Source organism: Saimiri boliviensis, chromosome 4, assembly GCF_048565385.1.
Source record: "Saimiri boliviensis isolate mSaiBol1 chromosome 4, mSaiBol1.pri, whole genome shotgun sequence".
Taxonomy (NCBI): Eukaryota; Metazoa; Chordata; class Mammalia; order Primates; family Cebidae; genus Saimiri; species Saimiri boliviensis.
In genome coordinates, this window is record NC_133452.1 from 82,537,894 (window position 1) to 82,549,516 (window position 11,623).

At 38.2% G+C, this 11,623-nt stretch overlaps 1 non-coding gene across 1 annotated transcript; it reads left to right on the plus strand.

The window, feature by feature from the left end:
* Positions 1-506: 506 nt before the first annotated feature.
* Positions 507-643, plus strand: LOC120363357 (U4 spliceosomal RNA). The gene has a single exon (XR_005578921.1). It is a non-coding gene; the product is annotated as a U4 spliceosomal RNA (small nuclear RNA).
* The last annotated feature ends 10,980 nt before the right edge of the window (positions 644-11,623 follow it).

Sequence of the window (11,623 nt, forward strand, 5' to 3'; positions counted from 1 at the left end):
TGTATGCACAAAGAGACAGATACTTACAGATATGTGGCAGCCTCAGTTTTACAATTTCAGTCAAGGTCAAGAGCAAATACTATAGATCAATGAAAATCCATTACTATTTACCTTTGAAATTGTCATGGCCTTCGGATACTTCCACATACAGTTCAAAGACTCTCCACCACAAACCTTGGTTTTCAGTCTCTGAACTGAACAACAGGAGGCCAAATAAGTCCAGCAGCCTCTTATTCTATACACAGTTCTGGCATCCAGATAAGACCCTTTAGAATCTAGGATTCTCTGTTTTAAAAAAATAGTATTTTGATTATTTAATTTATTTTCAACCAGCAGTCATGATTTATAGAAATAGATCCTTTTAGTTTCAATTTTATAAATGATAAAGACATTTTAACCATGAATAGGTACAAAAAAGTAGCATGTATAAGACCTCCTTTTTATAGAACAATGGGTGACTCTACATTCAATACTAACTTACCTGCACATTTAAAAATAACTAAAAGAGATTTGCACCTTGGAAGTATTGTTGCCAATGAGGTTTATCTGAGGTGTGATTATTGCTAATTGAAAACTTTTCCCAATATTCCACCATGATGACTTATAACATAGTATTAGCAATTTTTGAGAGTCTCTATGGAGATGGACACTAAATATTTCAGTAAAAAAGAAAATATATTAAGTAAATAAATAATTGGATTGTTTGCAACACAAAAAATAAATGCTTGAAGGGATGGATACCCCACTCGCCATGATGCGATTATTTCACATTGTTTGCCTGTATTAAAACATCCCATGTTTCCCATAAATACACACACCTTCTATGTACCTATAAAAATTAAAAATTAAAAAAGAGACATTTTAACCATGGCAAACATGTCAATGGCCATCTTTGATGCATGAACTCTGAAACTGAACACACTTGCCAACATAATCAGTAGTAACAGCATCAGAACATGAAAGTCAGAGAGTCACAAAAGGCTTAAAGTTACAGTTGTTGTGATATTCCTTGATCCAGGGGCTGCTTTTCTGAGTGAGAGTTTTGTTGTTGTTGTTGAAACCAAGACAAATAGCATACATAATTTTATCAGCAATCAGAAAATCAAATATTCAGTGGGCCACAGAAAATGATGAGAATAACTTGTCGACCACACAGTTGAGAAAGACTATCAGTCCAACTAAACCAAAATCTGGTAGCAAAGACATGGGTGTCCCAAGTTCCAGGAGATAAGAGAATCCTTAAGAAATAAAAACAAACAAACAAAAAGGTCACACAATGGTCATCAATATTGCCTGTTATCTTCTATCAAAAGAGAAGAGATGCAATATTTTTGATAGCAAAGTAAAAAAAAAAAAAAAAAAAAAAAAAAAAAAAAAAAAACCATATTCCAAAGTTTCCTCCATTAATGAAGGCAATAAAAGAGTTTCTTAAAAAAAAAAAAAAAAAAGAAATAGGCTTAATCTACAATCAAAGTAAGTGAATGTAAAACCTTTATCACAAGATAGTAAGATTTACCCTAAGAGTTGAGAAAGGCCAGTTTGGGCTCAAGGGTCCCATGATATTGCGTATCTTAAACAATGCAGTGTAGGTGACTCCAAGAGTTGGATGGGTCTGCATAACCTTATGGAGGTCTCCATGGTAACTGTGCAAAGACGACTCAAAGTTTAGCACTTAAAAAGTAATTTTATTTGCAAAATTTTACATGGGATTTTATCTTTTGGAAGAAGTGGGCTCCCAATAAAGTGTATAACAAATATTTAAATTAAAAAACTTCAAATTTTCAGTCTTTTAATTCTCATTGGTGGAAAATAACAGCTACTATACATAATTACTCTATCTGCAAGGATCTTATGTATCAGTCAATACCAGCATTTTATTTAAGGAGTCATCAACTTACAGAAAATGAAATAAAGGCTTCATCTACATTAGAGACAAGAAGAAAATGCTGCATTCACATGCACATGTGTGCACATGCACGTGTGTGTGTGGTTTATCTCAGAGAGTTTGAGTGTGCTTAAGCAAAATTGCAGCAGAGTAGGATATGTTTTGCTTCCTCACACTTCCATGACCTGATTCTATTTTCTGTTTAAAGACATCACACATAAAGCTCATATTATAGCTAATGCCACATAGAGCTTTATTTAAATGCCAGTTATGTATTAGAAATTATTCTAAACACTTGAAATATAGTGGTTAAAAAGATAGGAAAATCCCCTTGCCCTCATCTGTGAAAACTGAGGCTCCATTCATTATAACATCCCCCAAAGCACATTAGTCAGTACCTCACATGTACACAAAATAGATGTCTAAGAAATATTCACTAATTTAACTGAACTTTTATTAGCAGTTAATTTCTAAGTGAAATTTTATTGTACCAATACTATTTGTAAATGGATAGTTGAGTGCATTTATTAAATCTACCAAATGTGAATTAATTAAAACTCATTATTTTTCACATACACACACATAAATAATGAGGCTAATGTTGGTTAGAAGGAGTCAGCTAAATTAATGATTGTTAAACACTAAAATATTAGTTCCCATCACGGCTGCTTTAATCTTAATCTCTTTTGAATATTTCTACTTCTAAGTCATTACCATTAAGAGTCCTCTTATATTTGTCCATAAACAACTAAACTCCTCCTTTTAAGTTAAAAATGAAGGCTGGGTGTGGTGGCTCACACCTGTAATCCTAATATTCCAGTTGGAATGGTAATTATTAAAAAATCTGGAGGCAACAAATGCTAGAGAGGTTGTGGAGAAATAGTGACACTTTTACACTGTAGGTGGGAGTGTAAATTAGTTCAACCATTATGGAAGATATTGTGGCAATTCCTCAAGGTTCTAGAACCAGAAATACCATTCAACCCAGCAATCCTGTTACTGGTTATATACCCAAAGGACTATAAATCATTCTATTCTAAAGATACATGCACATGTATGTTTATTGCATCACTGTTCACAATAGCAAAGACTTGAATTTTCAAAGCCCAAATTCCCATCAATGATAGACTGGATAAAGAAAATGTGGCACATATATATCCTGTAATACTATGCAGCCATTAAAAGGATACATTCATGTCCTTTGCAGGGACATGCACAAAGCTGGAAACCATCATTCTCAGCAAACTGACACAAGAGCAGAAAACCAAACACCTCATGTTCTCACTCATAAGTAAATGTTGAACAATGAGAACACATGGACACAGGGAGGAGAGCATAACACATCAGCACCTGTTGAGGGGTGGGAGAGTTAGGGGAGGAATAGCAGGGGTGAGGGGATTGGAGGATAACATTAGAAGAAATACCTAATGTAGATGATGGGGTGATGGATGCAGCAAACCACCATGGCTCCTGTATACCTATGTAACAAATCTGCATGTTCTGCACATGTACCCTAGAAATTAAAGTAAAATAAAATAACTAATTAATTAAAAAAAATTTTTAAAGGGATTGGTATAGAGCAATTTAGCAAAACATTTTTTAATGCAAGGTTGGCTTACAGTGAGTACAGTTTTTTCCTTAGTCACTAATATTCACAGATCCCATCCAAAGTCACCCAAAATTTACCAAGCTGTGGGCAACTCTACGCCAAGGACTTTCTCCTCAAAAGTTCCAGCAGAGCCACCAGACATAGAACAAAACTGCAGCCAATGAGTTTTAGATTGGGCCAAAATTATTGCTTTTTACTACAACGCCAGTGGTAACACAATACTGCAGCTAATTTCAGAGTGTTTTTTAGAATTTGGCTTATGATACAATGAAATCAGGAAGATTGGGGAGTGGGTCCATCCTTTGTCTCTCCCATAGAGAAAAACAGGACAGCTATTCATGAATAAAAACAGCTCTGGAAGAGCTCAGGAGTCCACTTAAAAAGCTACAGCAACACAGTGGAAGAAATCCAAAAGTAACCACACAAAATGGGTAGGAAAAACATTTTTACTTTACCAGCATCATCCTATCCCCTTGCCATCACTGCCCACCACAGAGAAGGAATACTCTAGCTCATGAGTTACCCTCAAGGATAAAAAGAGTAAAATAAACAACCAAATTCCTCAGACTTCTGGGGCACTGCCTGAATTAAATTCTTCAGATTCATGCCATCAAGATCACTGGGGAGATGGGCATAGCTAAGATTTCTGGAGACAGCTTGGAATAGAGTGGGAACTAACAATATCAGCCACACAGCAAGAACTAACATGGATCCCCATGGCCCACTCTGCACAGGAATTCTGAAGCCCCTTCCACTAAGGACTTCAACAGCCCTAAAGCCACTGTGCAGACCCATAGCTTTCACTGTTGAAGAACCATCCCAAACCGTGCCAAAATTTGCCATGACAGACCCCAGTGGCCTAATCTGCAGAGGACCCTAGCAGCTTTTGCTGGTAAGGAAACCAGCAGCCATTACAACTGAAACAGACTCCCACAACTCTTACCACCAGATTGTGCCTGCCACCATCCCTGGCTTCTGCAGCTGTGCGTGCCAAGTAGCAGGTCCCAACTCCCACCACCAGTCCCCATCACCATTCTCACTTCTGCAGCTGACCCATGCAGTCAAACATGTACATGCAAAAAGCCTGGTTCTCACAGCTGTGCACTTTTGGCCTCAAAGTCTATTTTATCTGATATGAGTACAGCTAACTCTGCTCTCTTTGGTTTTAATTTGCTTGAAATATCGTCTATCTCTTCACTTTCAGTCTGTGTTCACTTTTAGTCTGTGTTCACTTTTTTAAGCCTTTAAAAGTGCAGTGAATCTTCTTGGCAGCATATAGTTGGATCTTGTTTTTTATCCATTGAGCCACTGTATGTCTTTTGATTAATGAACCTAACTTTCATCATGAGCTATCACAATCAAATATGGGACCATAGCTGATCTGTGTAGCCAGGTACATAATCACCATTATTTCTGGCCCCTGCCGATACACACACACAGTCAGCTAGCTCTAACTCCTATTGCCAGCCCCTACCACCACACACATGCCTACAGCAGGCCCCTACAGCTATATACATGATCACTAGCAGCCCAAGCCCCATAGCTGCACATGGACATGCAATCAACCCCACTCCCCATGACCTGTACCCACTAGCATGTTTGCACTCACAGCCTACCCTGAAACCACAGGCCCACTGCTAACTTGGGCCCACAACTCCACATACAAACACAATCCCTGTTGCTGTTACTGACTTTGGGGCATGTACTCACAGCTCTCTGCAACCACATACATGCATGTTGCCAGCCCTGGTTCCTATACCCATGCACATGCATACCAGTGGTCACTGCCATTATACATTTTCCCGTTGTCTGCCCTGCGCCCTACCCCTGACTCTGGCCCTTACTGCTGTACATGTGCCCTCAGCTAGCCTCCATCATCACAAATGTGCTTCAGCCAGCCACTTCAGCCAAGTGTGTATATAACAACAGCACCTACTGCTGACTACCTCAGTCCCTTGGTACTGGACTCACAGGCAACATAGGGCATAACAGCCCTCACAGCTACTGTAGACATTCTTCAGTTCTTGTCACCAAGGACCATTCAGTTGTCAATATCACAGACCTCACCTGTGTGATAAGTCACCTCACTCCCTCGAGACATGGAGCCACTGCATGCCCTCAACCTTGATGTCCCACACCTCTAAATCCAATGTCACAGCATAATCCAGCATGCTGCCTCATAGGTAAATGTCTTTTATTTCCAAAGCCAGTCCATAAAGTCTGGAAGAAATAAATGCATCTTCAAATGTGTAGAAAAGACTACAAGGATCACAAAAAATAAGGGAAACTTGACATCACTAAAGAAATACAATAAATTTCCAGTAACGAATCCCAAAGAATTGGAGATGTGCAAATTTCCTGACAAAGAATTCAAGATAATTGTTCTAAAAAATCTCAGAAACCTACAAGAGTACATAAACAATTTTATAAATTTATACAAGAATAAAATAAGTTCAACAAAAAGATACACATTTTTTAATAAAAATTTGGAGGATGAAGAATACAATAACAATTATAAAATACAATAGAAAGCTTCAACAGTATAGTAATCAAACACAAGAGAGAATGGACAACTGTGAAGAAAGATCATTTTGAATTATCCAGTCAGAAGGGAAAAAAATAATGAAAGGGAATTTTTTAAGCCTATAGGATCTATGGGACACCATCAAGAGACCTAACATTTATATTATAGGGATTACAAAAGAAGAAAAAAGGAAAGAAAGTTTATTTGGAAAAATAATGCTTGATAACTTCCCAAATTTTGGGAAAGATATGAATGTCCAGATGCATGAAGCTCAGACATCTCTAACAACATTCAACCAAATAATAATTAATCAAGGCACATTATCATCAAACTCAAATATCAGAGAGAGATGTTTGAAAGCATCATGATAAAAAAAGCATACCACATCTAAAGGAACACAAATAAAGCTATCAGCTGATTTCTCAGAAGAAATCTTGCAGGGTAGGAGAAAGTAGGTTGACATATTAAAAATCCTAAAAGAAAAAGAACTGCAAGCACAAATAATTTACTCAGCAAATCTGTCCTTCAGAAACTAGGGAGAGATAAAGACTTTCTGAGACAAACAAAAGCTGAGGGACCTTATTACCACTAGACCTGCCTTACAAGATGTGTTAAAGAAAATATTTCAAGCTGAAGAAAAGACCACTAATTAATACCATAAACACATAGAAAAGCGTAAAACTCACTATTAAAGTGAACTTGTACTCAGAATATTCAAATACTGTCAGGGTGGTGTATAAATTACCTATAGCTCTATTATAAAGGTTAAAAGATAAAAGTTTTAAAACTGTAGCTACAATAATTTGTTAATAATACACAATATGAAAGTATGTTAACTGTGACATCAAAAACATAAAATGTGGGAGGCAGAGTAAAAGCACACAGCTTTTATATGAAAAGTTAAGTTGTTGTTAACTTAAAACAGGCTTGTAAAACTATGTTTCATCATAGCCATAAAATAAAAACCTGTAGTTGATACTTAAAAAGTAAAGACAAGGGAATCAAAGCAAATCACTACAAAAAAATTATCAAATCAGAAGACAACAAGAGAGAAAGAAAGGAATTAAGGGTCTATAAAACAATCAGAAAATAATTAACAAAATGGCAATAGTGCATTCTTACCTATCAACAATTGCTATAGATATAAATGAATTAAAATTCACAAATCAAAAAACATAGCATTACGTCTACAAGAGACTTACACTACCTTTAGAAGATACAAATGCTGTGATGGTTAACATTAGTTGTCATCCTGACTGGATTAAAGGATTTCTAGGTGTCTGGTAAAGTATTGTTTTGGGGTGTGTCTGTGAGGATGTTACTAAAGGAAATTCACATTTGTATTAGTGGACTGGAGAGAAAGACCCACCCTCAATAGCAGTGGGCACCATCCAATTAGCTGCCAACCTGACTAGAACAAAGCAGGTGGAAGAAGGCAGGCCGGTAACCTTGCTTGCTGAGTCTTCTGGTTCTCTCTTGCTTTCTATGCCAGATGCTTGCTTCCTCTCCTACTGCCCTCAGACATCGGACTCCAGGTTTTTCAGCTTTTAGACTCTGGGACTTGCAGAAGTACCCTGGATGTGGGAAATGGAGTCAATGGAGATTATTTTGGAGCTTTAAGATGTAATGACTTTCCTGTTAGGTTCTGAACTTGAATGGGGCCTGTAGCCCCTTTCTTTTGGTTGATTTCTCCCTTTTGAAACAGTAATGTTTATACAATACGTGTATTCCTATTGTAGCCTGAAAATTAATAACTTGTTTATTATTTTATAGGCTCACAGGTGAAAGTAAATTGTCATATCTCAGAACATATTTTGGACTTTGGACTTTTGAATTGATGCTGGAATAAATTAAGACCTGGGAAACAATTAGAAAGCTGTGATTTTATTTTGCAATGGGAGAAGGACATTAGATTTGGGAGTGCCAGAGGCAGAATGATAGAGTTTGGATATTTGTTCCTGACCAAATCTCATGTTGAAATGTAATCCTTCCTCAGTGTTGGAGAAGGGGCTGGTGAAAGGTGTTTGGATCATTGGGGAGGATCTCTCATGACTTGGTCCTCATGATAGTAAATGAGTTCTCAAGTGATCTGGTTGTTTAAAAGCATGGCACTTCCCCCTTCCTTGCTCCTGCTTTCACATTTTGACTTGCCTTCTTCCACTTTTCCATCTCCCACGAGGGATGGTTTTCTCCCTGAGGCCTCACCAGAAGCTGAGCAGATACTGTCAGCACTCTTGTACAGCCTGCAACAACAGCGAGTCAATTAAACCTCTTTTCTTTAAAAATTAACCAGTCTCAGATACTCTTTATAGTAATACAAGAACAGCCTAATACACATGCAAATACTTAAAGAGAAGATATTCTATGAAAATGAAAAACAAAAGCATAGCAGTTGTATCTATATTTATATCTAACAAAATAGATTTTAAGTCAAAACTATAACAAAAGATAAAAAATGTCATATCATGATAAAGGAGTCAATACATCAAGAGGATATAAGAAATGTAAATACGTATGCACCTAACATTGGAAAAATTAGTATATTTTTAAAATATTAACAGATCTAATGGGAGAAATGAACAGCAGTACAGTAATAGTAGAAGACTTTAATGTCCCACAACAATGGGAAGATCATCCAAACAGAAAATCAATAAGAAAACATTGGACTTGAACTATACTTTACACAAAACAGACGTAATAGACATAAAGAACATTTAATCTAACAGCAACAGAACACGCATTCATTTCAAGCACACAGGAAACATTCTCCAGAATATATTACATACTAGGCCACAAAATAAGTCCCAAAATACTTAAGAATAGTGTAGTCATATCAAGTATCTTTTCTGACCACAATGTTATGAAACTAGAAATCTATAACAGAAGGAACATTCACAAGTATGTGGAAATTAAATGACATGCTCATAAACAATCATGAATTAAAGTAGCAATTCTAAAGGGAAAATTAAAAAATAAGTTAGGAAATGGGGGAGGGGCGGGGGGGTGAGGAGGTGGGAAGAGATAGCATGGGGAGAAATGACAGATACAGGTGAGGGGACGGAAGGCAGCAAACCACACTGCCATGTGTGTACCTATGCAACAATCTTGCATGTTCTTCACATGTACCCCAAAACCTAAAATGCAATAAAAAAAAGAAAGAAAGAAATACAACATACCAAACTTATAAGATGCAGCAAAAGTAGTTCTAAGAAGAAAGATTCTAACAATTAATAAGCACATTTAAAAATAGCATGGCAGATTAGAGGCTTTTAGCATCCCTTGGCCACTTGGAAATAGCAAGATAGTACATAAAAATCAACTCTGTGAGCTTTAATTCAAAAAGGAAAATGGAAATCCACTGGAATCATGAAGGACAACCCAGATCCCAGTGAAGAGAAAGCTGAGAAACAACCACTGTAGCAGTGTCCAGCTGATAAAAATGAGTAAAGCCCAAGTATGTAAGAGAGGCACAGAGCATCCCTCTGTGATTCAACTCTTCACTGGTGATTAAAACAACCCAGGCCAAGGCAGAGCACTTCAATTCTCCCAAGCACTTGTGTTAACATGGGGAGAGTCTTGGAGACATCATTAAGAAAAGACACTGGGAAAACCTGTAGACATTTCCCCAGACACAGGACCAAGAGCAGGATGCCATTTTTAATAGGAGCACATGCAAATTTAGTCATTCTTTAGCAATCTGGCAGCATGGCCATGCAGGCATTTTAGTCTTGGGCCAGTATGGAAGCACCTGCTCAAGAGTAGGGAAGAAGCCACCACAGCCTGAACTATGAGAAGAGTCTCAGCAGTAGGAGCTGGAAATTTGCTCTCACCTGTGGCAAGCCTGAGCAGGAGGAGAGAAGCTGGCATTGCAGATTCTTTTGGGTGGCAAGATTTCACCCAAGACTAGCTTTGTGTCCTGGAAACAGTCTGCATATGACATTTCTGGGTGCCCCATGCTGCTCACTGGAAAATGTGGTGTAACAGGACCCTCTCTAATCTACCTTAGGCAGAAATCCAGGCATTTGAAGCATTTGCTTGCCTGGAACAGAAGCCTGAGTTGCCCCACAGTTTATGGAAATAAATCAGGGTACAGCAAGAACCTCTCTGCCCCTTTACCAGACAGATCACCCAAAATCTGGAGCACTCGTGTGCCTAGTTCAGCAGGCTGAGCCATGTCAACCTCCCATAGGTAGATTGAGGTACCATGGGTCCTTCTTCACTCCATGTATATGCAGATATCCAGAGATTTGGAATGCATAGTTACCTGGATCACAAGCCTGAGCTACCCTACACTTTCTGCGCAGGGATCCTGGTGCAAGGAGGCCCTCTCAGATTCATGCTGAAGCAGATTTCCAGGCATTCATAGTACCTACTTAAGTGGTTCAGTGGCCTGAGCCACCCCACACATTCTGGGCATAGATTATGGTGCAGTGAGGCCTTCTCTGCTCCACACCCAGGCAGATTTCCAGACATTCAAAGCACCAGCTTACCTTAATTAGCAGCATAAGCTGTCTCACTATTTCTTATGCAGAGATGTAGGTATGAGGGGAAGGGAGGCTCTCACCTACACACCCAGGAATATTTCCAGGTATTCAGAGCAACTGCTTACTTAAATTAGCACACTTAGTCAGTCCATTCCACTGTATAGAGATCTTGGTGCAGTGGGACCCTCCCCACACCAAGCCACTGCAAATCTCGAGGCATTTGGAGCACACACTAGACTGTAAGAACGTCCTGAATGGCCCAAACATTGCTGTGCAAACTTTGTTATATAGAAAACTCTCCCTGCTTCATACCCAGGCAGATCTCCAGGCATCTGGAACACTCACTCTCCTGGATTAGGAGTGGGCAAACTCCCATTCCCATGCAAGAACCTGGGCAAAAGAGATTTCACAGATTCATACATAGGCACACTCTGGGTGCTTAGCAGCTGCTCACTAGATTCTCCCTTGGAACTGGGGCTTGTGCCTGTCGTTTGAGGAGCTGTAGGTGAACTGCCCCAGTTCAATCCCACCTATCTTTCTCCCCACCAACCCTGGACTGAGCAGGGAGCTCAGACCACTGTGAACGGAAATTTGTTCAGTTCTGCTCTGATCTTAGTTTTTTCTTTTCTTTTGTTAATTTGGGGGTTACTTTGTCCTTATCTTTTCAGTTGCTCTAGATGTGCTATTAGATTTTTAATTTGAGATCTTGCTAATGTTTTGAGGTAGGTATTTAGCATTATACATATTCCTTCTAACACTGTTTTTGTTGCATCCCAGAGATTTTGATACACTGTGTCTCTATTTTCATTTATTTTAAAGATTTTTTTTTATTTCTGTGTTAGTGTTGTTGTTTACCCAAAAGTCATTTAGGAGCAAGTTGTTTAATTTCCATGTAATTTTTATGTTTTGAGAGATCTTCTTTGTATTAATTTCTGTTTTTATTTCACTTTGGTCTGAGAGTGTGCTTAGTATAATTTTGATTTTAAAAAATATATTGAAGCTTGCCCTATAACTTTGCATGTGTTTGATGTTAGAATTCCATGTGGAGATGAGAATGTATATTCTGTGGCTGACGGGTGGATTGTTCTGTAGATGTCTATTAGGTCTACCTGGTCACATGT